Source organism: Oreochromis niloticus, linkage group LG3 (assembly GCF_001858045.2).
Source record: "Oreochromis niloticus isolate F11D_XX linkage group LG3, O_niloticus_UMD_NMBU, whole genome shotgun sequence".
Classification (NCBI taxonomy): Eukaryota; Metazoa; Chordata; class Actinopteri; order Cichliformes; family Cichlidae; genus Oreochromis; species Oreochromis niloticus.
In genome coordinates, this window is record NC_031967.2 from 60,506,148 (window position 1) to 60,533,234 (window position 27,087).

General features: G+C 40.0%; 3 long non-coding RNA genes across 3 annotated transcripts; 2 read left to right on the top strand and 1 right to left on the bottom strand.

The window, feature by feature from the left end:
* Nucleotides 1-3,387: 3,387 nt before the first annotated feature.
* LOC112846366 (uncharacterized) lies at nt 3,388-24,076 on the top strand. The gene is made up of 2 exons (XR_003219304.1): nt 3,388-3,456; nt 23,760-24,076. It is a non-coding gene; the product is annotated as an uncharacterized LOC112846366 (long non-coding RNA).
* On the bottom strand, nt 6,462-20,750 carry LOC102082840 (uncharacterized). The gene is made up of 4 exons (XR_002062415.2): nt 20,604-20,750; nt 11,265-11,381; nt 7,465-7,805; nt 6,462-7,226 (listed from the first exon to the last, which is right to left on the bottom strand). It is a non-coding gene; the product is annotated as an uncharacterized LOC102082840 (long non-coding RNA).
* Nucleotides 19,394-21,722, top strand: LOC112846372 (uncharacterized). Its single transcript, XR_003219310.1, has 2 exons — nt 19,394-20,130; nt 21,611-21,722. It is a non-coding gene; the product is annotated as an uncharacterized LOC112846372 (long non-coding RNA).
* Nucleotides 24,077-27,087: the final 3,011 nt, after the last annotated feature.

The window sequence follows — 27,087 nt, forward strand, 5'->3', positions numbered from 1 at the left end:
TTTTTCTTTCATGGGAATAAGTCCTGGATACAGCGGGGTCTGAGTTTAGACCCAACACAAAGAATTTCTATTCAGCCTGATTTGTTTTTCATGTCTTCTCCTCCATCATCAGTTATCAGGAGAGCAGACAGTCAAAGTACAAGAATTCAAACAAACACAGAGATTCTACTTACAGAGCAGACACAGCACAGATGTTTCCTTCATCGTCCTTCTCACTCATTTCAACTTCTTTTCATTTCTGTCTGCGACACCACTCCAAGCCCGCCCTCTTCCTCTGAGCACCAGCTTTTCTGCTTTTACAAAGAGAAGAAACCATTAGAAAAGGTTACCACAAACACTCTGTGGGGCCTTTTGAGTTTCTAACAACACTTTGAAATGAAAGCTGCTCAACAAACACATGATTAAGACAATGGGAAGGTTTGCATCAGGAAGAGTATCAGCCATAAAATTTTGGCCCAATCAAACTGATCATAATGATAAAAGTGAAGAATGATCATTTTAAAGACTTTTACTGGAAAAATCGGGCACAGCAAATATTGCCTGACCCTGGTCTAATTGTGTCACCTGTGAGTTTAAACTTTATTACTCCTGAAAGAAAGTCCTGTGATAGTCAGTGACTTTCAGCTCCTGTAAAATAAATTATTTAATAAATGTAATTATATTTAATCACATTTATTTATAAATTAACACAAGCATTAAATGATTAAAATCATACAGGCCAAATGACAGACAGCGTGGTAGGAGAAAATAAAAAACAAGGCGTGGCACTCTGTGCTGTGACTTCAGTAAGTTGTCAAGTAAACCACCTGTGCTTTCAAGAATAAAGCACAGGTGGTTTTCACATGTCTAACATGTAATCTGCTGTAATCGATAAAATCTTACCCATGTCGATTAGTTTTTCCTTATTTTTTAAGATTTGTTTGGTTGTATTTGTTTTCTCTCGGAATTAAATGATGCCTACTGCACAGGGTCACTTCCCTTTCTGGTGTCAACCTGTTGTCAAACTTATCCTCCAGTTCAACACCAAAGTGGGAGGCCCTTGGGGGAAAGTGGGACTGGCGTTACAGCAGTTTCATATCAGGCCATCTTTAAGTAAAAGCATTTGGCAGCAGCACTCGCATTCGGACATTTAAACGCTCCAGTCTTGAGATCAACAGCACTGCACACTATGGATACTGGAAAATCTGCTTTAATCTGCTGGATTATGTTCGCCTGTATTCGCTCATTTACGTCTGCAGGTAAGATTTAACTATTAGAATAACTTTTAAACAAATTAGCAGCCGTGTGTATTATCGCTATAAATGTATTATTGTGCTCCTGTATTTAATTAAACTGTTTTTACTGGTATTGTAAATACGTACGACCTAACTAAGAGTTTAAAAACCCGACACGATGTAGCAGAGATGATTACTTCACGTAGTTCGTGGGGGGGGGGGGGGGGGGGGGGTGATGTGCCTGTGAGGGTGGAGCTAGCACACCTCCGCGTCGTCTTACCAGAGTCATGATGTTTTCTCTTTTAACTGTTCACACTGCATTTCTGGATGTTGTCCGATCAGCGATCAGGAGATCCAATCCTTTCCTGTCATCGTGATGGATGTGGTGTTTGTGAGGAAAACACCGGGAGGTGGAGGTTTAGCGTGGCCGCGCAGCAGATCGACATGTCCGCTTCTGCTTCAGCTCTCTCCCCCGCCTAAGTCGCTGCTGGTCCGGCTGACAATCCACGGCGAGCTCGGTGGCTTAAAGATTTCGTCCAGAGTGTTGTAGACTGTCTAAAATAAATCACTGTGATGGACTTATGGCAGCTTAATACGATGTCAGTTGGGTCTGGTCAACTACCCGCAGTGCAGACAGCAACAATGAGACCACAGTCGCCATGTTTGCAGATTTCCTGGAGTAGTAACCAGATCTCAGACACAAGCTCCTTATTCCTCTCCGTCTCTGTCTCTGCTCCATGTTCACTCCAAACAGCTTTGTAGCTACTTTCACAAACACGCACAGCTCCTTTGTGATCGATTAAACACGAAAACAAACATTTTATCGTCGAATAATCCGGAGTCGGAGGAATCAGCGCTCATCGACGTCCAGAACAACCACGAAAAAACGACAGCAGAAGAATCTGTCACGTGATACGCGGACACGTACCTGACAAACCATCCTACCCGTTGTTTCTACGCATGCGCACAACACGAAAATAAGTGGCGAACCGTCCTACCTTTGTAAATGTGACCTACAAGCATACTTTAACGGGTAAAATAAAGAGTGGCAAACCGTCCAGGCTTTATGAATGTGAGCTACAAGCATACTCTGATGGGCAAAGTTAAGTGGCAAACCGTCATATCTACTTCAATTTGTGCTGGAATTACTCTGTGACAGCAGAAATGTGCATAAACTACTTACGGTAGGAAGTTTTGCCAAAGTAGGACGTTTTGTCAGAACACCGGCAAATTTAAATGAACAGACAATTTTTGTGGGATTTATTTATCTACTAGATACATATGATAACATTAATATATTTGCATGTTAACAGTAAAATATGTGAGATTTGTCTGAACATTTACACAGAGCTGTTGAATTGAATGCATTTATTCAGTTTTAACTTCAGCTCCACTGCAAAAACACAGATAAAACTTTAATTCTCTAACTCTATAATATCGGGTCAAACGGCGTTACAATAACAGAATATACAAACAGACTGTGAGTAAAGTTATGTCCTGCTAACAGGAGGACTCTGCACTTCCTGTAAGCAAATGGCAAATAAGAGTCACGAATAGGAAACAGCTGAATGGGATAATCAGAAAAAAATAGATGGATAAACGGATGGAATGAAGTAAAATCTCAGTTATCATAATTTTACTGATGCATATTTTTAACATAAGAACATATTTATTACAGAGAATTTAAACAGAATAAAAAAAACAGTAAATAACTGTCCAAACGTGTGTTTGCAAAAAACTGATGGCTTTGTTTGTGTGAAATGCATTAAAGATCTAACATGAAGCTGTATCTGTATTCTGAAAGATTCTAGCAGGTGTGATAGTCAGGTTCATAGGACCAGAAAATATCGATACTTTGACCTTTAACCTCTCTGATTGGTTTTGTTTCCTCTTTAAGACCAGAAAAACCTTACAGCTCTGTCTGGACAGAAGAACGTAACTTTGAAATGTCGAGCTCCAAACAACAACATCACAGTTGTAGAGTGGAGCAGAGCTGACCTGGGAGAAGAAGAATATGTGCTTTTGTACCGGAATAAGCAGTTCGATCCAGTCAACCAAAATCCATCTTTTAAGAACCGGGTGGATCTCCAGGACACACAGATGAAGGATGGAGACGTGTCTTTGATTCTGAAGGATGTGACAAGTGCTGATAATGGGACATACATGTGTTGCATCGTCATGGCAGGATCAACCTCGTGTGACCCCATCAGCATCATCTACCTGAGTGTTGTTGATCCTCCAGGTGAGTGAGTAGAGTTGAGTGTGTGTGTGATCAGAGGTGAAGCTGCTTCCTGGTTGTTGATGTTTGTTTCTACAGATGTTGTTGACAAGACTTGTTGTTTCTCACCTGCAGGTCAGACAGGAGGACTCACAGAGGATGGAGGGAAGGAGGATGGAGTCAATAAACGTTTTGGGCTGGTAGCTTTTGGTTTGTTTCTTGGGCTCATCGTTGCTCTTGTGATTGCTACAAAACTGTCAAACAGAAATTTATCCAACCATCTTCCTTCTGACAAACCAACTGACAGCTGTTCTGAAATCAGCATGACAAGATGATGAAAACAGCAGCCTCATACTTACATGGACCAGTACTTATGTAGCCATTTTTTCTTTACTCTGTTCAGACCCTCAAAGCACTTTCTTACTACAAGACTGACTCTCATGTGCCTTTTTCTAAGTATGTTTAACCTGAGAGTCACACTCTCACACTCAGGTGGATCAATCAGGTCCAACTCAGGGTTCAGTATCTTGTCCTTGCAAACTACAGGAATCAAACTGCTGTCCTGACCTAATTAGTAGACGACCCTCCTGAGCCACAGCTGCTCACAGGACAATCATCAGGCCTCAAAGGAAAAACTATCAGCAGCAGATGAACAGCATGTGAAAGTGACCCAGGACCTGAGAGATCCATGTGGACCTTCAGCTGATCATCTGCTGTTCATGAAGCCTCAGAAATGGTCTGAGTGGAAGGACGACTGTCAAGAAGCCAAAGAGGAGAAAAGGCCGAGGTTTGCCACGTTACACAATAACTGCACTGAAAGCCAGTGAAGCACACTCAGGGAATCTTTCTGTAACCTGGATCCACTTATGCTCACAGCATGAATCCTGATAAGAACACAGGAACAATAATTCACTCTTTGTCCATCTCACATAAAGACAGACGAGCCTCTAACAGCTCTCTAGATGAGGAACTGCACTGAGCTCTGTGGACTCTTTACTTCAATCATCTTAAACTGTGATTATTGAATAATTCACAGTTTAACATCTTTATCTTTGATCCTGGCTCCTGGTGCAGCTCCTCAGTTCATCTACATCAGGACTCACTGTTCTCCTGCACACTTTGTTCCTCTACAACAACAACAACACAAATCATTGAGTTTTATTAGAATTAGAATTAGAATTAGAATTCAACTTTATTGTCATTGCACATGTCACAGGTACAGGGCAACGAAATGCAGTTTGCATCCATCCAGAAGTGCTTTAGCCGTGATATAGATATATTACAATATATATTAGCAATAATATAGATGTGTAAGTATATTACAGAAATGGGTCTATTATGGTATGTTATAATGTACACGGTGTGAAGTATGTTATGAATATTCTATAACTATAAGTATGTACAGGCTGTAGTGAGTAAAAGCTATGTACAGGCTATGAACAGGATATAAATATGAAATAAAAACTATACAGAAATCTGAGATATACAGTTATACAGAAATGTGAACTATTAATGGAGACTTTTGGAAATTGTGTGAATATTTTTATTATCTTCATGAGCCTTTTTGTTTCTTCTGTGGTTGAATGTAAATCCAACATGAAGCGTGTGAATAAGTGTTGTTAATGAAGGGTAAAATTATGGTTAATTAAACTGTAATAAATATGTATTTCACTGTTAGAGTGAAATTATTATACTTAAGATGTTTAATCAATAAAATCTTTGAAAAATAAAAAACATTTTTTTTTCCTGTTCAAAATTTCCACCTGTAAAATTGTAAAAATCATTTTCAGAAACATTAAGACGTGAAATATAAAGAACAGGTGAATTTTACCTCTGTGTTGCAGGCATCGATTTCTAAATATGTGTATCAAATAGAAATGTTTGTTATTGAAAACACTGAAAATCCTTTCTCTGTTAATTTGCCTGTTAAATCAAAGTTGAAGTGAATTATAAAATTACAAATTTTTGTTTTTATTGCAGTTTTAGAGTTTGCCAATGTTTTTGTTATATTTGTAAAATATACAGTATTATTAATAGCTACATATATTTCTATCTGACATTATCTATTCATGTTAGACAGAAAGAAGTTGCAGAGAAAAAGGAAACAAAATAGAGTGCCTGTATAAAGTGATTTAATTGTTCAGGTAAAGTAAAAAAAAAGCAATAAGAACCAGTTCATTTACCTTTTAACAATCTTATCATTGTTATATCAGAGTGGCGTCTTGCACATAAGGCTAAGAAAATGAAACAGAAAAAAAGGGGAATTTTCAGTGTGGCTCGAAATGCTGTTTTACAGCCGACCAAATCAAAACTGTCCATAAAGAAGAAGTATATAGTATATATAATATATATAAGTATATATACTATAAAGAAGAGTGAAAGGTTGACAGTGTGACGAAGGTGTGAATGAGACCAAACACAGAGTGTAAAAAGCTGAGTGTGCAACACCGAAACAATATTAAAGTTTAATTTAAGCAGGTCAGCAGTCTGTCATCCATTGCTCTCTTTTTGTTTTCCGATCTGTTACAATTTCATGTTTTTGAGACGGAACAAATGAAAAAGAAAATATTGTTAGGCTGCCAAAGACTTGTGAAAAAACAACGCATCTCCGGTTTCCAAACTGTGCAGGAGAGATTCCTCCACACTTCTCCATTTTGTCTTCACCTTCATTTTGTGTTGGCTCTACACTTCAATGTAGTAAATTTATTTCATGACTAAATTCTTTATTCATGTGTGTCTTATCTGTCAGTAGCACAAAGGAACCACAGTTATATGAGCTCATTATTAAATTATAATTAAAATTCATCCTAAAATCTAACCAAACAAAACAATCTCTGCTGGTTTTCTAGAAAAAATGTGAAAATGTGCTGTTTGTGTGGCACAAAGTGACCACAGTTATACAAACTCATTATAAAGTGATCATTAGAATTTATCCTAAAATCGAACCAAACATTGAAGCTCGGCTGATTTTCTTTGCTGGCAAAACATCAACAAAGAAGAAAACGTGAAAATTCATTAAGTCCTGTTTCGGGGTGAATTCAACTTTAATTAGGATTTTTCAGCACGTCTTAAGAACAAAAACTGAGCTAACAAATGATGAAACAGTTTTATTTTTAACTCATAAAACAAACTAACATGAATCAGAAGTAAAATCAGTAACATGACAAACAAACCACATCAAACTCTGCAGATTGTAAATGTCAAATATTATATTCTGACCCCACTGTGGACCAGATTAAACCACTTCCTGTTTGAAAGGGACGTAATATTTACTACTCTTTATCTCATTATGTTTCTCAGACATCTATAAATAAATGAACCTAAAGCACGGTCACCAGTGTATGTCTGTATTAATATATTCATGTTTGGTCACTTAACTACACCCATCTAAAAAATACTGCTTTAAATGCATCATTTAATGTACAGTACACAATTATCTGATCCTACAGTTTGCAACCTGAACATCCACTCACTGTGAAACTATGCTGCTACTTCAGTGTTTTTAAAACTAACATTTGTGCATCTTTTCAAATCTTCACATTTTCCTACAGAATGAAAAAAAATAGTGAAGACGTCCCTGAAAGTAGTGTGAACTCTGAGGAGCAGCAGGAGAGACTTTAGACTTTAGTTGGGAAAACTCAGACATTTCAAACTGGCTGCATCTCAGTGTGAGGCTCCTTGTTTGTTTTCTGTAGATAGAAAAAACCCACAAACAGCAGAGAGTGACGGACCAGCGATCAGTCCAACAGATCCATCCTCCTTCCCTCCATCCTCTGTGTGTCCTCCTGTCTGACCTGCAGGTGAGAAACAGGTGTGAGGTGTCAGCTGTCAGGTAGGTGATGAGTGAAGAACAGAACAGAATCCATTTCCTCTTCAAACTGCTGTCAGACATTATCTACTGCACTCTGATCACATCACTCAGACCAGCTGCTTTCTACAAAGTCTCATCAACAACATCTTTAGAAACAAACATCAACAACCAGGAAGCAGCTTCACCTCTGATCACACACACACTCAACTCTACTCACTCACCTGGAGGATCAACAACACTCAGGTAGATGAAGCTGATGAGCTTCAAACTGCCTCCGTCAGCATCTGGATGACATGACACTAATATCTTCCAGTGTCATCGATCTTTACATCCTTCAGAATCAGAGACACGTCTCCATCCTTCATCTGTCTGTCCTGCAGATCCACCCGGTGCTTAAAAGATGGATGCTGCTCTTCTGGATCAAGCTGCTTGTCTCAGTACTAAAGGACACGCTCATCTTCCAGGTCAGCTCTTATTCACTCTATAACTATCAAGTTGATGTTTGGAGTTCGACATAACAGAGTGACGTCCTGTGCAGACTCAGCTGTGATGACTTTCTAGTCTGAAAGAATAAAAGAAACGCAGCAGAGATGCTATGAAGGTCAAAGTGCAGTCACTCATTTTTACGGCACCGATAATTAAGAGAAGCTACAAACAGAGACATGAAGTCACTTAAGCAGAGAGAACACAAAGACACTGGAAGCTTAAATTGATCAAAATCTGATTATTGCTAGAGACCCATGGTACTCTTCTCCTTGTGTCTTAGCCCCACTGGAGATGTGAACTCAGGAAGCGCAATGAAGACAGAAGTCGAGAAAACAGGTTCAACAAAATGAGACATCAGTGAATCACCAAGTTGGATCATGTCAGTATTTTATACAGGGAGTGCAGAATTATTAGGAAAGTTGTATTTTTGAGGAATAATTTTATTATTGAACAACAACCATGTTCTCAATGAACCCAAAAAACTCATTAATATCAAAGCTGAATGTTTTTGGAAGTAGTTTTTAGTTTGTTTTTAGTTTTAGCTATTTTAGGGGGATATCTGTGTGTGCAGGTGACTATTACTGTGCATAATTATTAGGCAACTTAACAAAAAACAAATATATACCCATTTCAATTATTTATTTTTACCAGTGAAACCAATATAACATCTCCACATTCACAAATATACATTTCTGACATTCAAAAACAAAACAAAAACAAATCAGCGACCAATATAGCCACCTTTCTTTGCAAGGACACTCAAAAGCCTGCCATCCATGGATTCTGTCAGTGTTTTGATCTGTTCACCATCAACATTGCGTGCAGCAGCAACCACAGCCTCCCAGACACTGTTCAGAGAGGTGTACTGTTTTCCCTCCTTGTAAATCTCACATTTGATGATGGACCACAGGTTCTCAATGGGGTTCAGATCAGGTGAACAAGGAGGCCATGTCATTAGTTTTTCTTCTTTTATACCCTTTCTTGCCAGCCACGCTGTGGAGTACTTGGATGCGTGTGATGGAGCATTGTCCTGCATGAAAATCATGTTTTTCTTGAAGGATGCAGACTTCTTCCTGTACCACTGCTTGAAGAAGGTGTCTTCCAGAAACTGGCAGTAGGACTGGGAGTTGAGCTTGACTCCATCCTCAACCCGAAAAGGCCCCACAAGCTCATCTTTGATGATACCAGCCCAAACCAGTACTCCACCTCCACCTTGCTGGTGTCTGAGTCGGACTGGAGCTCTCTGCCCTTTACCAATCCAGCCACGGGCCCATCCATCCGGCCCATCAAGACTCACTCTCATTTCATCAGTCCATAAAACCTTAGAAAAATCAGTCTTGAGATATTTCTTGGCCCAGTCTTGACGTTTCAGCTTGTGTGTCTTGTTCAGTGGTGGTCGTCTTTCAGCCTTTCTTACCTTGGCCATGTCTCTGAGTATTGCACACCTTGTGCTTTTGGGCACTCCAGTGATGTTGCAGCTCTGAAATATGGCCAAACTGGTGGCAAGTGGCATCTTGGCAGCTGCACGCTTGACTTTTCTCAGTTCATGGGCAGTTATTTTGCGCCTTGGTTTTTCCACACGCTTCTGGCGACCCTGTTGACTATTTTGAATAAAACGCTTGATTGTTCGATGATCACGCTTCAGAAGCTTTGCAATTTTAAGACTGCTGCATCCCTCTGCAAGATATCTCACTATTTTTGACTTTTCTGAGCCTGTCAAGTCCTTCTTTTGACCCATTTTGCCAAAGGAAAGGAGGTTGCCTAATAATTATGCACACCTGATATAGGGTGTTGATGTCATTAGACCACACCCCTTCTCATTACAGAGATGCACATCACCTAATATGCTTAATTGGTAGTAGGCTTTCGAGCCTATACAGCTTGGAGTAAGACAACATGCATGAAGAGGATGATGTGGACAAAATACTCATTTGCCTAATAATTCTGCACTCCCTGTATTAAGTAGTGTCTCAGATTAACGGGCTACAGTCAAAGTGTGTAAAACAAACGGTGGTGAATGGAGCAGCTACAAAGTTCACTTTTCTTCAGGTCAGAGTTTGTGGATCAGGTGCTTTATGAAGGTTTTAATGATCATTACAGAAACTGTGCTGCTGTTTTGGACTGTAGAAGTACATGACTTTACTGTCTCAGTGATAGCTCAGCCTCTTTGCTCTTTGTGGTGTGTAAACAGATTCCAACTCCATGTTAAACTGTGTCAGCATCACTGCTGCTGCTGCAATATTAGTTCAATATTAATCTTAGTTCTTTAGGTCAAACATGTTAACATGGCTACAATGGTGGGCTACAGAGTCATGCATTAAACAAAGCACTGAAGCAAAGAGAATTTTTTTAAGTGGAATAATTCAAATTACTGAAAATGTAGCAGGATCCCAGATTTTAAGCCCTATGAGAGTGTCCCCCAAGAGGGTCATGGACCCCCTATTGATCCTCTGCCAAACCACATGAGCCTGCCAGCCAAAGTTTGGGGTGAACCCATTGTGAGACCTTGCCCCTCAAATTAAGGCTGAGCATCTCCACATTATGTCCATTATATAACTATAATTGAAACCAAATATGAGACCACCTGTTGCCCAGAGCAGGGACGCAAAATCCCACATCCCAATAGTCATTTCTTATCCTGATAACAATTTATAACACAACACAGTGCATTTTAACATTTGAGTCTGTGGGTTTGTTTGAGCACCGACAGCTGTTTTTGCTTCTCATTCATAAGCTCTCATCATAATATTCCTACATAGGTGATAGAAGCGGTTTGTTGTGCTGCTGTCTGTGGTGGGGACCGGGTTGTGACATAATTTGTATTCTACAGTTTTTGGGTCTGTGTCAGACTTTGTTACAGAGAAAGCCCCTTGTTGGCTGGTCCTTCAGTGGTATCATGGTGACTACTGTAAACCATCATCTAAAGCAATGAAATAAAATACTACACGATGTGTTTTGCAACAGTACGAAATGAACGATACACGTTTTATATTGTCATCCTGATGTGCACCTCCCGAGAAATGTAACTACATGTTGGGTAGAAACAGCCCACAACGACTTGGTTGAATGCAAGGCTGCAGTGTAGGGATTCAAGTAGTTTACCCAGATGTCCTGGAGACATCACCATGGTAACGGATGCTGCAAACCTAACCTTCCTCAAAGCAGGCTGAGTGCACGAATCTGAGGTTTTTCAATAGAATCTAAAGTCCCTCCCCCCCATGATGATTATCAGTCAGAAATATAGATTAAAAGTACTTCAATGCATGACTTCAATGCAATTTAGATTCTCTGCTTGAGGAATTAGAATTGTCAGTTAACTTAATCCCATGACCTGAATGTCTTTGGACTGTGGGAGGAAGCCAGAGTACCTGGAGAGAACTCAAACACGGGGAGAACAACTCCACACTGAAAGAGCCCGGCCAGGTGGGGATGTTGAACTCAGGAGCTTCTTGAGTTCGGTTCCAATTATCACATCACCGTGCTACTGAGGCCTGCACTACGAAGCAGAATTTAAACAAACAGAGATTCGACTTACAGAGCAAACACAGCACAGATGTTTCCTTCATCGTCCTTCCATTGATTTGAGCTTTTTCCCCCATTTCTGTCACTGACACCAAGTGAAGCCTCTCTGCTCCAAGTGTGAAGTTTTCCTCTGGGACAAAGAGAGGTGATAAGAATTGTTATTTTGCTAGGCACATTAAGTAAACACTGTGGACAGACACAAACATATACTAACGAGATTAGATGACGCTGTTATAAAAAGAGCCCCATTTTCCCCCTCACACTCCCACCAGTGAGGGAAACATCAATGATACTTTCAGATTCAAGTCATCACAGCACAGTCGGAGTCTTTTGGAGTTTATGACTCTCTGACAGAGATACAGAGAACACCTTATGGAGTGACTATGACCTTTTTATGTGTACAGGGACATTATGGAGTTAAAAGAAACAAAATAGGACAGGACTACAAAGGAAGCCACAGAAGGTCTTTTGGTGGATCTGGTTATCAGTGTCAGTATAACAGTTACAGTTATACCCTTTATAAGGTAGAAAATGAAGGAAATGTGCCAAAAGTAATGGGAGGAAGAAAGCAAACAGTAGTTATTTTACAAACCTAAATGAAAAGAGGAGAAAAAAAACTCAGTGACAGGAAAGTGAAACCAGGCCTCATTGATTTATTTTAAAATACCTAAGAAGTAAAGGCTATACTACTTCGTTCAGAGCATTTGATCTTTGATCTTTTCTTAACCAGTAGAGAGCGATATTGCACCAGTTTGTTGTCAAGCGTTATCCCTCTTGAAAAAGCAGCAGTGGATTCTGTCACAACAGGAGTAGTAGTGACGAAGGCCGTGGAGTCCACAGCAAGATGGGTCTAGGGAGAACTTAAAACTTGAAGCTCTCTCACAACTGTAACATTGTTTTTTTGTTTTTTTTTTGCTCTAGGAAATGGAGGAGGCTCAGTGTATGGCTTCTTAAAAGCCCTGAAAAAAGCAGGGCATCAAAAATTAAATCAAACTCTTGTTGCTCCCCTTACTAAAATGTGAAAGATTTGTAAGATCTGAAGAGTGCTAGTCATACGGCTTATTTAAAACCCTTTCCACGTTGGGTGACACTACCGGAACTCTTCAACGCAATCTAAAAACTCCAATGGTTCACGAAATCAGCGATTCCCCACTCAGGAAAATGTATAGAGGTGAACACCAACTGTCAACAGTGACTGACAGGAAGTGCTTCTTGGAGGGGCCAAAAAGCATGTGGAATTATTTAGAAAAAGAGAGTTGCCCATAATAAACCAGGGCAAAAGGTTTTATTGTCAGCCAGACCTGAATTCCTGAGACCTGAGTTTGTCTGAATTCTGTGGTTCCTTGACAGATTTGAACAGGTCTGTGGTCACGTTTGTGTGATTCAACCAGCATAAACCAGAGAGCAGTTGTCTGTTCCTCACTCTGATTGGCTGCTGTAGAAGTGACCGTTTCCTCTCTGCTCTGTTGTTTCATCTTTCAGACCAAGAAACTATCACGGCTCAGTCTGGACAGGATGTCACTCTGACATGTAGACAGAGGTGAAGAGTGATAAACACATGAGGTCAAAGTTCAGTTACAGCAGCAACAAAAACGGGCAGATTTAGAAAGATAAAATTAACTGAAAATAAAACCTATGTGCAAAGGTATAACAAACAGAGCCGAAATGAAACCAAGGGCTAAACATGACGTAAAGTGTCCCCTGTGGTTTACAACAGCAGTCTAATGCAATTTATGGTCCTGCAAATGTGTCTGTCTACATGCGCAGTCTGCCAAACGCGGGACATTTTTTTTAATTGATTAAAAATAAGGAAGGAAACAAACAAACAAACAAACAGTTCAGTCTTGTTTTAGGCAACTTCAATAATTTAGCCTAAACTCCTGTTAGACAATATATAAAAAGACTAAAACACTAACAGTATTTTTTAATTTTAGCCTAATAATATCATTAGGTGGATAATTGCTTGAAATTTTTTAATGCTAACATGCATTTTGACAGCCTCCTGAAATAGAAATGAGTTTCCTAAGGAGGTGCCACCAACAGCTATACCTTCTTAGGAAACTCAACTCCTTTGGAGTCAGCACACCCATCATGATCACTTTCTACTCTGCCTTCCTGGAAAGCATCATGACCTTCTCCATCACCTGCTGGTTCCACTCCCTCAGCCTTCAGACAGGAACAGACTGCAGCACACTGCATCAGTGTGCTCTAAAATCATTGGACTGCCTGTCAAAACTCTGGCACAGGTTTTCAGCCAACAGGCCCTTAGACAGGCAGCCTGAATCATCAACGACCCCTCTCACATTCTTCACCCAGCATTTCAATGGCTTCCCTCTGGGCGATGCCTCTGCTGCATTTCCTGCAGGACTGAGAGGAGGAGGAGAGGCACCTTTGTCCCCAAAGCCACTCTGCTTTTCAACTCCAGCCGATAAGACCATTTCCCACACCCATAAACATAAACTACACTCCTTGTCTGAAAGTCTCCCTATATTTCAGTCGCATCACTATAAGTGCAATGTTAATTTCTGACGATAAGTTCCACTTTGTTCTCACTGTTTGCTATGGTGATGACGTCATATGCTTTTACGACGGTACTGATGTATCACGAGTCCGAGGAGCACCTGGGCATGTTTTTCTCCATGAGTGCGGGGGAATAGCGATCTGCAGCCGTGTGTGCTGCTGCGCAAATAACCACACGCACGTCCGCCCCTCCGACACTTCTTCAGTATGCCTACTGCTGTACTGTTGAGCTGCTGTTAACTTCCATTAAAGTATATCAGGACCTCACTCTTTGTGCCCCACTCTCTGACCAGAGTTAAGTCCTGAAGGAGCAATCATCCCAACATCCCAGAGATAACTCTCTAACACTCTTCTTATACTACCGACACTTTATTCACCTTTCAGGCCCTTTAATTTTAAAACTGTGTAATTTTAATACTGTATAATCTGTGTAGTTATTAACTCACTCTTATTGCATGTTCTTATTTTCATTGTTATGCTGCTCTGTTGTATCTTAATTGCACCTTGGGGATAAATAAAGTCTTTCTGATTCTGATGCACATTATTCAACTTAACAGAGTTTATGGTATTTTAATATAGAGCTTTCTGTGCTTGTATATTGTAGATGAACACCGTAGTGATGAGACACAGGCCGACGCTGAGCAAGAAAGTGCACCCACAACATACACTGCTGGAATCCGGTCTTTAAATCTGACGCCATTAACCACTTGCAGGTTCAAACTCCTCTTCAGTTCCCAAAGTCAAACAAACACTGTGGCATCATTGAGAGTTACTGTCTAAAATCTTTCATTTTTAATAAAATGATTAGTGTGGCTGGTCTGTAGGTCTAAGACTGCCGAGTGCTGGCCTGACGAGGTCGCTTTTCTGTGTTGTGTCGGGGGACCCCAAGGATCGGGTCCCCCCGACACAAACAGAGTAGTATACCGTACGCTCCTAAGTGCAAAGAGGACTGACAGGATTTATACATCGGGAAACCAAACAACCTCTGGCGAAGCGGATGACACAACACAAGACCTGCCAGCCACCAGCCGGCTCGTGGCCATTTTTGACTAGTCAAAATGCCGGAGACTCCAATAAACGGCAGATGGCTATATCTCGACTATTTTGATGATGAACGAAACGGACGAAATAAAAGATGAATCCAGGGAAACAGTCAGACAGAACAGAGTGTCTGGCTCGGGTTCAACTGCTCGGTACTTTATCATTTACTTTTTAAAATCGTGTTTTCGGCACAGATCGTGAGAAACACCACTGCAACAAAACACCTTCAGAATAAGATTGAGCTTCTAATAACCTTACACACCGTGACACATACATTCATTTCATATGTGTATATATAAAGAATAAATCTTGCACTTACAGCAAATATACATTAGATCCACCGTGTTCTATCCAGCTAAGCTCGCACTGTGCCGCTTCACCGTCAGTGTCACCCTGTCGGAGTAACTCACGGCTGCCAGATGGTTTTTTTGGGGGGGGTTTTTATACAAGAGAAAGCATCCGGAATACGTGAACTACTATGAAACTCAAACAGAAGTCAGTCCTATTTTAGTTTCACAGTGAATGACAAGTCTTCCTGACTTTTTTTTATTCATATAGCTTACCACAAGATGTTGAAAAATGAGTAAGAGAGAGAGCAAGAGCGAAGGGAAGCAAAAACTCCAGACAGCATCTGAAACCGAAGGCAAGAACATGAGAATATAATGTTTGTGAGTGCCAGTAAAGCAGGAAATGCTTCGAGTGGCACTACTCAACTAACTACTCCTCCAAGGTAAGCCTATGTTACACTAGTTTACAACAGTCTGAGGGTGTTCGTGTGTTTCTTTCTTTTCTTTTTTTTAATTTAATTTTTATTGAGCGTCAACATTATAGAACAGAGATATAGATGTAACAAAGTCACAATGCTCCTTCTTATATATAAACCCCACCCTCCCCCCCAAAAAATGTAAATGAAGTACATCAAAATTCACCATATTTAAAGTGCACTTAAAGGACAGTCATTTACACAAAATTAATCGCCATCTCAACAATAAGGGTATACGGTGGCTGCTAGGCGAATGTCAGATGGGTATGTTTTTAATTTTCCCTAAATGTTTTAGCAATAAATCTCAGATGGCGAAGAATCTGTCCTTCAACCCCTTGAGAGTATATTTTATTTTTTCCAGCTGTAGGAATTGTGTCCACAGAGCCACTTTGGTGGCTTTTGTGACTTCCAATGCAGTAATATCCTTCTGCACGCAAGTAGAAAGCGATTATGTTTTTGTAACTTTTTCTTGTGTTCTATGTCCACTATCCATAGCACCAAATATACCCATAGATACATTGGGTTAAAGATCAACATTCAATGCTTCAGACAGAGTTTTGAAAATTGTTGACCAGTAGTCTTATAACGTTGGGCATGACCAAAACATATGTGTTAAATCTGTGGAAGGATTTCTACATCTCTCACAGCTTGCATCTATGTTTGGAAATATTTTGGCCAATCTCGCCTTGGAGTAATGAATGCGGTGAAGAATCTTGAACTGTATGATGTTTAATTTAGCACAAGTAGTGCTGTTGTTTACTCTTAAAAGAGCGCTCTCCCAAGTCTCTTCTTCTAGGTCCACTCCTAACTCATTTTCCCAGTCCGCTCTGGTCTTTGCCAATGTTATATTCTTAAAAGAAGCTATACAATAACTGATCCTTGAGATAAGACCTTTAGGCTTGAATGTGAGTTTTAACAGATCATCTACACCAGTCAGTAGTGTTATATTAGGAAAGTTGGGATTTTAATGCTGAAGAAAGTGGCGAGCTTGAAAATATCTAAATAAGCTGGACTGAGGGAGGTCAAATTTTTGAGACAAATCCTGAAAACTTGCCAAGACACCGTCTATGTACAGGTCAGAGAAATTGTGGATGCCTCGTCTCTGCCAGAGAGCAAACTCAGAGTCAAATATGAGGGAAAAGGTGATTATTATGTATAGGGCTCAAAGGAAGAAGGTTTTTAAACCCAAAGTTCTTTCGAAATTGAGCCCACATTTTGAGGGCGTTAATAACTATAAGACTGATGGTGTGCTGCCATAAGTACAGAACTGAAGTACAGATTATTTCATGAGCTTTTCCTCTTTTGAACACTAATGTAGTGAAAGCTGAGCGTGCTGACAGAGGAGGCTGTTGGACTGACGGAGGTGCTGGATGGTTAACACAGCAGAATGTCACACAAAGAATAGAATAGAATACCTTTATTGCCACTATACAGATGTACAATGAGATACAGAGCATCTCCTACTCAGTGCAAACATGTAGAGGCGGGGTGGGGGCTGCACAGTTTCTGCAGCACTATATACATATAGTGGATGGATGATGGTAGAGGCTCCTATGGACCCAGCAGGGTGACAACAACACCCCATCAACGGGACAAAGACACTGAGCAGCATGCAAGAAGTCCACTCACTATAAACATCATGTAACAAATAAGAACTACAATGGGATCATTGATGGAGAAATTTTGCCTGCACAGAGAGATCACCATACCACGGCCATACCTTATGCTCTCCAGTACAGCCTTCTGCTTATATTCCACTATATTTGAATGCAATGTTTGCACCCTGTGCTCCACGTCGTTTATTTAAAGCTTATGTTTATCATTTTGCTGAAAAATTGTATAATTATAACTCCAAATGAAACCAGTACTGGTACCAAAAAAAAAAAAAATAAGTAAAAAAGAAGACTGATCATAACACAAACCGAGTTAACGATAAAAAATAATAATGATAAAACCCCTGAAAACCATAAATTTCACAACCGAGCCTCAACTCTCGTGGCCTGGTAACAGTCTGTGGCCTGAGGGTTGGGGACCGCTGGGTTAGGGTCCATCTAATGCACAGCACACAGTGCAATAGTTACACCCTTTTGCACACACTCTACAGAGAAAATAACAAGTTTTACTGTTTACAGTAAAAAATGTCAGTCTTATATATTTAATCTCTGTAATATACTAAATATTAATTGAGCTATTTGTTATTTATATATTAGATCTTTTTCTTTTATTTTGTAACTTTGTAACACGTATTATTTAATTTAGTTCAGTTTGTTACTGTCTTTGAGCAGCTGTAACCACATAGTTTACTCAGGGATTAATAAAGTAGGTACTAAAAAAAAAAAGACCTGGGTACCGGGTCCTATGACCTAATAGAAAACCCTGAAAACTGTGGCAAGCTGACCCGAGTAGGTGCTAAAGTGGCAAAGGATAACAGTGGGAGAAGGACACAATAAATTGTGACAAAGTATACAGAGTTACGAATAAACAGAAATGCGTTAAAACATAAATATAATTAGGACATAAATATCAATTACAACTTAAGAGTTTACTATAATAAGGTACAAGCCTGGCACATTGTACACAGTAATCGGCCAAGTCCACATATGTTGATGTGTTCTAATTTAGCAGAAGATTTATTCACATACCAGGCAGAGACATTTTTGCCTCTGTCACAGAGTGGACAGTAGAGTTGCTGTTTTTGTCAGATTAATTATTAGTACGTGTGCAATATATTTAGCAAAAAAATTGCATTCATCCTAGCTTGATTTAGACTTCTGTGGGAAATTACCTCCTAACTCAAATTGTAGCTGCCCACTAGTAGTTCACTCAGGAAGTGCAAGTCAGGTTATGTCAAAGGTTTACAGTGTAGTTTCATTTGTTGTGGCACAAAGTGATTTCAAATGTTTCTGTTTTCCTTATGTCTAATATATTGGCTTATATTGGTATGTTTTGGTAAATAGACTGTAATAAACCGGATTCATGAGGGGGTTATACGCAAAGACATGACCTGTTTTTGAAGTGTCTTTATAACTGTGTAATTGTACCCATATTACAATGACTCCAGTCCTTTCAGTCACTTAAAATATGCTTACAGAACTGTGATGTTATATTTCTTAGCCAGGTCTCTCTGGAAAGTCACATTTTTAATGTCCATAAGACTTCAATCATATAACACAGCCAACGTTATCATGAAATTACTGAAACTACAATGAAAAAAAATCTATTCTTTTTGATAAAAATATATTATCTGACTAATATACAACAATTAACTACACTGTAATATACAAACTACTGTAGATCAATGCTTTTTTAAAAGAAAAATATTATTACCAATTATTTTTTTATTTTTTTTTAAAGGGCAGTTTTGTCACGTTTCATTTACATATTCACGCACCTTCACTGTCACAGCTCCGGATATGAGGGCAGTCCCTTCATATAAAAGACCTGGTCTATACATTTCAGAACACTCAAATCTCAGGATCCGCAAAACAAGATACGAGATGAATCCTGGAAAATCCTGCGGGCTCTGCTCGATACTCTTAACCTCCGTTATCCTGTTGGCGTCTGCAGGTAAGATTTAACTTCCATCAAATCAAATGTCAAAGTAGTAGTGTATTTGTCATCAAACTGTGTCACTGCCAGTATTACTTTACTCTTGAATTGAATTACCTTTAACGTCACTGTAAATATAAAACATATCGTAAATAATCGTAAATAATAACACTTCTGAGTGTGGCCCTAGCATTAGCATTTGAGCTGGGACTTGGCCTAAACGGGAAGATCGAAGAAGCGTCTACACAAGACTTGGGGAGGGGGGGGGGGGTCGACATCAGGACAGTGTTTGGCTACAACGTCGCTTTCCACACAAGTCATTGTGTCTAGACGTATAGACGTATATACAGACCACCCGATCCACTCCTATTCCTGACATGGCCTACTAAAAGGATCCCGCAAGTGGGACGAGCTCCACCCGTGACGAGCTACGCTGAGGCCTTGTCCGCTGGTTAGCCCGGCTCTCTGTGTCCAACGCGAACACAGAAACCGTCAAAGTAGAGGAATGGGTATTTGTATCTATGTTCAGAATGACTGGTCAAATAATAGCATAGTTTTGGACGACCACTGTTATTCGGTGTAGGATAAAATTTGAGGAATGAATAAGGGTGTCGAGCCTGCACCCTTGTAACCATTTCATACAAAGTGGACATGAATCACTAGATGCATTAAGGCTAATTTACAACATTGAGCCGTACTCTAAAAAATGTGACTTAATACTGTGAGGCTGGATTTAATAAATAAATGTTTGTGTCAGTATCGAATATGACGTAATAGGGCTTGTTGGTGCTGCCGTAAAACGCAAACGCAACATGCAAAGAGTAAAGTGAATCTGATGAGTGTTAAAAACGAAGTGTCCACTGCGCGCTTCGAGCTAACCAATCAACAGTCGGCAGTCGCTTACGAAATCTGAAGCGTACGCCACTCCTCTGGCTCTTGTTCGCGGAAGGATACATCATATTAATTCTGGTACACAGAAACGGTAACTCGGTGAAAAAAATCTAAGGTATTATTGCATATATATGCGTTTGTTTTGGTAAATAGAGTGTAAATTAATGAAGGGGTTATATATAAAATAAAGAAATTACCTGTTTTTGAAGTGTCTATGTACATTCTACCCCTATTACAATGACTTACAGTGATGTTATGTCCTAGCAAGATCTCTCTGAAAAATCACATTTTTTTAATGTCCATAAGACTTCAGTCACATAACACCAAAATTATCACACGGAATATAAAACGATCTGCATTTCTTTCAGTCGGTGTAGGCCTCTGCTGATCGAGGATTATCACTGTAGAACAACCCAGCGTTAAATACACGTACACCATTTTGTCCAAATAAGGGCGAGCAGTACTGACGGGAAGCACACTCGCGAGAGCCTAGCCTAGCACCGTCATAAATATTGGACTTCACTCATCTATAACCAGGCCTGCAATGATCTCCTCACTTTATATGTCCGTGTTCTGTGTTTTACTTACCCCAACACGCAGCGGCTGTAAAAGTTACACGCCTGGCACACAACATCGGGATGTTAAATAAACGGTTTCCTCGACGCCAAAAAAAAAGAGTTAAAAAATACATCCAGACTTCAAAGTTAAGTCATAGTCGTCTTCGAGTACTGGATATCCGAGATGAAACCAAACGTTCTTCGTCGCCTCGCGAAGGTGAAGACAACGCGCTGTAGGCGGACTAACCGGGCAACCCAGATCATGCTGCTGTTTGTTGCCAGTCCTCCAAACACCTGAGGGCGGTGTTGTTCGTTCTCTGTGTCGTTTCTGCTTGTGTAAGTTCCAGATGGAGGCTGACCATTGGTGGGAGACTGAATGAGGCCGTCTAGGCAAGCAGCACCGCCTACTTCCTGCTTCCAAACAAACTGTGTGATTCGAGCTCTGTGTCTTGTGGTGTGCTGTGTGAACAAGTCTCTATGATGGAACGAGTTTGGCTGTTTTGTATATAAGCAACACACCGCTGCATGAACTAAGTTATAAAAATCAGTATTGGCGATACTAGCCTTGTATTTACTTGGTATGAAATCGATAACAAATCTTGCAGTGCCACACACCGCTGCCAAGGACAGCATGCTCAGGGTGCAAATCCAGGGAGCTAGGCTGCTTGATTCAGCAGCAGCTGGAGAACTTGCTCTCCCTGCTCAATCAGAAGCTCATTTAGAAAGTTTAAGTGCACACAGTATTTGCAGTCATGCTGTATGAACTTGTGTTCAAAGGCAGTCTGTGCAGGCTTTTCATTAGTGCAAGGTTCAGTGGGCCTCTTTTGTAAACTAAAGGCTCATGTAGATCTCATTCTGATTTCACCAGCTTATTTTTATTCATCTGTACACTTGTTCCAACAGGTCTGATGGTCTGGTTCACTTGATTCAACGAGCATGAACCACAAACCAATGATCTCTCTCTGATTGGCTGCTGTAGAAGTGAACATTTGTACTTTGACCTTTAACCTCTCTGCTCTGTGTTGTTTCCTCTTTCAGAGCAGAAAAACATCACAGCTGAAACTGGACAAAATGTCACTCTGACATGTCGAGCTCCAAGCAATAATATAATAGTTGTTGAGTGGAGCAGAGCTGACCTGAAGACAGAGCATGTCCTTATGTACCGAGATGAGAGGTTTGAACCAGAAGAGCAGCATCCATCTTTTAAGAACCGGGTGGATCTGCAGGACAGACGGATGAAGGATGGAGACGTGTCTCTGATTCTGAAGGATGTGACGATGAATGACACTGGAACATACGAGTGTCGTGTCATTGTGAGAAGAACGAACCGGAGGAAGAGAGCCCATCTGAAGACTGACCCCATCAGCACAATCAGCTTAAGTGTTACGCCAGGTGAGTGAGTAGAGTTGAGTGTGTGTGTGATCAGAGGTGAAGCTGCTTCCTGGGGCCTGTTCTTCGTACCTCGCTTACTACATCCAAGATCAAATGACACATCCAAGATCAAATCATCGCGCTAACTTTGAGCTCGCTAATCCGGTTCTCCGAACACACCTGTTGTTGACGATTAGTATAGCTGGATGAAGTAATCTGAGATCACTGGGTGGCTTAAAAGGGGCTACGCATCGATAGTAGAAACATTGATCGGCAACCCTGTGATTGGTCGGCGAAGATGTCGAAGGAGCGCGCTCAGTATTTTACGGCAGCAGAGCAAGAACTCTTGATTGAGGTATTTCAGGAGTTTCAGAGTTTAATTAAAACGCAGGGGAACACTGCAAAGGCTGCAAAAGCAAGGAGAGAGGGCTGGCAGAAAGTTGCTGACAAATTAAACTCGTAAGTAATGTATTAGATTATATTACATTATATCCTCTGTCACATTAGAGCCACAACAGGACCCACTAGAACATGGGAACAAGTAAAAGTGAAATATAAGAATATTCCACATAATGGTAATATTTATCACTTATATTGCTTTTAGTCTCTTGAAAAGAGACCCTGAAATAATCTGTTTGTTTGTTTATAACAGCAACCAAGAAAAGGGCAGAGCAAATAAAGACAGGTGGTGGTCCTGCACCCCCTCGTCACACCCCGGCAGAGGAGCTGGCCCTAGGGTTGAATGCCACCAGACCCATTGTTGAGGGCATCCCTGGGGGCAGCTCTTCCTTAGACCAGCAGCCGGGGTGCAGTAGCAGCACCGTCATAACTGGTGCTATTTGTACAATGTAAAATATTTGGTTGTTGCCTTAATTAAAATGCTTTTTGTACTGTGACATTTATTGACATTGTGGGTTTTTTGTGTGTAGTTTTACATAACACTCCATCACTTCTACCTGTTCCCATGCAAGGGGTGACTGAAGCATGCACAGTAAGTTGAGATATAGATATATCTATATATCTATATCTATCTATATATCTATCTATCCCGTCTATCCCGCAATATACGCTGAATTCTGAAAACTCTCCTTATCAATCTTGCACCTTCCTTGCTCGCGTACAAACGGACAGGACATGGCTGCGACAGACTTCCCAAATCCACCTTCGCTTTTATAGCCGTGGTCTCTCATCTTGATTGCACGAAGTAATTTACTATTACTACTCTAAAATATGAATTACATCTGACATGATCTACTACATGACATAGAATGATTAATAGTACATTTCCCTTTTTTTCGGAAATGACCTGTATGTATCTGTATGAAATCAATAAAAGAATCAAATGCTGCATTATCTTTAGTTACATTGATAATATTTATTTATGGTAAAACAGTGGAGAAATGTCGCTGTTGCTTTCATATAACTGCAGCGGACATACCTGAGTGGCCGCGATCTAATCCTGTTTACATAAAGTAAACCTGCTCCCGAGCAGGTTTACGCTTACGGATCTGTTGCTATGACAGCAAGTCCCAGATGAGCTTCGGAGAACCGAACGATCCAAGATCACGCGAAATCGTCAACAATCAAATCCGGCTAACTTACTTAGCGAGGTACGAAGAACGGACCCCTGGTTGTTGATGTTTGTTTCTAAAGATGTTGTTGATGAGACTTTGTAGAAAGCAGCTGGTCTGAGTGATGTGATCAGAGTGCAGTAGATAATGTCTGACAGCAGTTTGAAGAGGAAATGGATTCTGTTCTGTTCTTCACTCATCACCTACCTGACAGCTGACACCTCACACCTGTTTCTCACCTGCAGGTCAGACAGGAGGACACACAGAGGATGGAGGGAAGGAGGATGGATCTGTTGGACTGAAAGTTGGTCTTCCAGTTGCTGTTATTGTTGCTGCTGCTGTTGGATTTGTTATCTACATTAAATGCAAATAATGGGATTGATACTATTCTGCAAACTGCCAATTTGATAAAACGTTTCAAACGTCTGTTAAGCTGAGCCAAATCTCCTGCTGTTCTAGTTTCAAGTGTTGTCACTGAACACGTGGACAGATGACAGGCAGCAGTTTAGATCCTGAACTGAAGATGTTTAACAAAAATACTCCACTCTACTGCCTTTAGAAATAAAACACTTCATTCTGGCGTTCAATCAAACAGCAGGATTGTACCCAGAGAGCGAAAGAAGGAACTCGGTGCTATGAATAACAGCTCTTTGTTGAAAAACCTACCCAGTAGATATTTCAGAGTTTAGATGGAATTTCCTGAGTACTAACTGCCTCTAGGTGTCTTCCTGCTTCCTGATCAGAGCCAGGGACCTAACTAGGCTGAATAGCCTAATTAGCCACACCCATTAATGGCAGCTAGCATTTAGATCAGGGGTGTCGAACTCCAGGCCTCGAGGGCCGTTGTCCTGTGGTTTTAGATAAGACCCTGGGTGAACACACCTGAACCAAATTATTAGTTCATTATCAGGCTTCTGGAGAACTTCAACACATGTTGAGGAGGTAATTTAACCATTTAAATCTGGACACATCTAAAATCTGCAGGACACCTGCCCTTGAGGCCTGGAGTTCGACACCTGTGTTCTAGAGCATGGTGCAATAATATAATACACAATCTGGGGTGGTTTTAGAGGTTACATTAAAATGCTGGAGTAGCTGTAAGAACTTTGAAAAATAATATTGTTTAAATCAAAATGTTTGTAAATTTCCATTGATTTATTCACATTTAAAACGATTAATTTAACTCAAAGTTGTGTTTTTGTTTGTTTTTTTGTTTTTGGTCAGTGAAAAGAGTGTCTTAGTGCTCAGACAGAAAGCCTACCTCTTCATGATCCCTCCAGAAGTGACAGAGCTGGTGTGGAAAGCTCTGTATATCTCTTTTGTGAATAAACATAAAATAATATATTAAACCAAAAATAAAACGTATCAGTTATGAATCTCTAAACAACGCATGTCCTTCTCACTTTCTTTCTCCTCTACTCCTACACTTTGACATGTATATGTTAGTAAAATATGTAGGTATAACCAGTGTGATGGTCATTGATAGGTTTGTAGCTTAAACCTATTCGCTGGAACATTCAAGACAATTCAACTACACAGCAAAAAGCATTGAACACCAAGCAGAGCTCTTTATGATTCTCGTATACGAGAGAGACCAACTGGACAAACGCTGTTCCTTCGCTTGACCCTAGTTGCTCTCATCCGCTCCCCCGTACACTGCTCTTTTATTGAGGTTACATGAATATACATAGGTTCATTAACATATGACGTATACATACACACAAAGAGTACCTTCCCTGTGTGTCTGGAAGTCCAGCAGTTCATCTAAACAAAAGGCACTTAGACTAAAACAGACATAGATACAATAAGATAAGGTACGATCTCTCCCATGCTCCCAGGATGTGGGTGTGAATGCCAGAACACTCTGGAATGCACACAAAGTCTATGCAGACTATTAAGGATCAACCCTCTACCAACATGACATTGATTATACAACTCTAAGCATATATGAGTAGATATATCTAAGCATAAATGACAATCCAACAATACAAATCTAACAGCCACACTCTAAAGTTGGTAACCCTCTATGTTTTTTTATTTTTCCATTTGAACACAATAACGCACTTTAGTTTCTAATAAATTTATTGATTGGTTTGGATACATTTGTTTTATTTGTAAGCACGTACATTTAGTTTACTTATGTATTCATACTAGTTCATTACTTTGTATGATTTTTGACAAACCTTTATTTCTTTACCTGTTTCTTACCTACTATGATCCCTGGGAGTTGCCAGACAAAAGGAAGTGGCCAGGGTTTAAAGCCATTAAATACAAAGAGGTATTAAACCACCACTTCCTGCTGAAGGGGGAGAATGTGTATTTTCTTTAATTAAAAATGCTTTTGTACTTAAATGTTTGAGTTAAGTTATTTTTCTGTGCTTCAGCTTTAAATTTGCTTTTATGACACAATCCCTCCATAGGTCACATTTGAGCAGCTTTCACAGTCAGGAAAGGATCAGACAGCATTGGGACCCCAGTGCAGGACTCTGGAGCCAGAATGTAAACTTAAAACTCAGCCTTCACAAAACAAAACAATAAAAAAGCATGGCAAGAGCAAAGCACATTTCACACAGGACACAAAATAAGGCAAATGGGACAGAAAGGGCACGAAAGAGAACTAACATTACCTAACCAAGAACTATAACCAAAGATAACATGGAAGCACCAGTAAATAATATAATATTTGGAGGTATTTATATAGAATTTGAACATAAATCACATTAGAATTTATGTGTAACAATATGTCATACATCATATTACAATAATTGTAGTGTATGTATGTTTGCATGGATGTACCCTGTCTTTAGCACAGGGTTTTGTTAGTTAAAATAAAAGCATTTTTCCATGATGGGCACGATCTCAAGCCTTTCATCTTAAAATGGTACAGTCTATGCATATGCTGATTACAGGCTCCTGTTTCCATGAGTAAAATGAAAGAAAGTTTAAAAACCTGCTGCTGCTGGAAAAAAAAAACCAGCAGATCCAATTGGCAAAAGAAAATGTACAGATACAAAGTGTGATGTCTGCATCGGCATGTCTTCTTTTTAATAATAAAGCCTGCTCGTCTTTCTTTTCACTGAAGTTAACTACAGAAATGTGAGCACCGTTTTATTCACCCTGCACTGACTCCAGCACAGCCAACAGAACAGGCAAAACTTGTTTTACATTGTTCGCAATAAGAAAGAGAGACATTATGATGTCACACGTAGTTCACCATCTGATTGAAACAGGAGCTTTGAAGCTGTGCAGCTCAGAAATGGTGCTCAGTGGTTATCTATACAATGTCATCACAGTCTTCAGCCAGTCTCTGCTCAGCCTGGGTGGGTGGTTCTGTTGTCACAGAGATGAGGTCATTTCCTGTCAGATGAGGTAATCAGAGGTTTCTAAATGGCCTCAAAAAGAACCCACTTTTAATTGATAATAACACTGATAATTGGCGGCGATTTTAATTTCGTTTTGGATCCCAGTCTTGACAGATCATCACAAAGATCAGTATCTAAATCAAAATCTGTGAAAACTATCCAGGAATTTATGAAGACATATAAACTGATAGATCCATTTAGAGCTATTTCC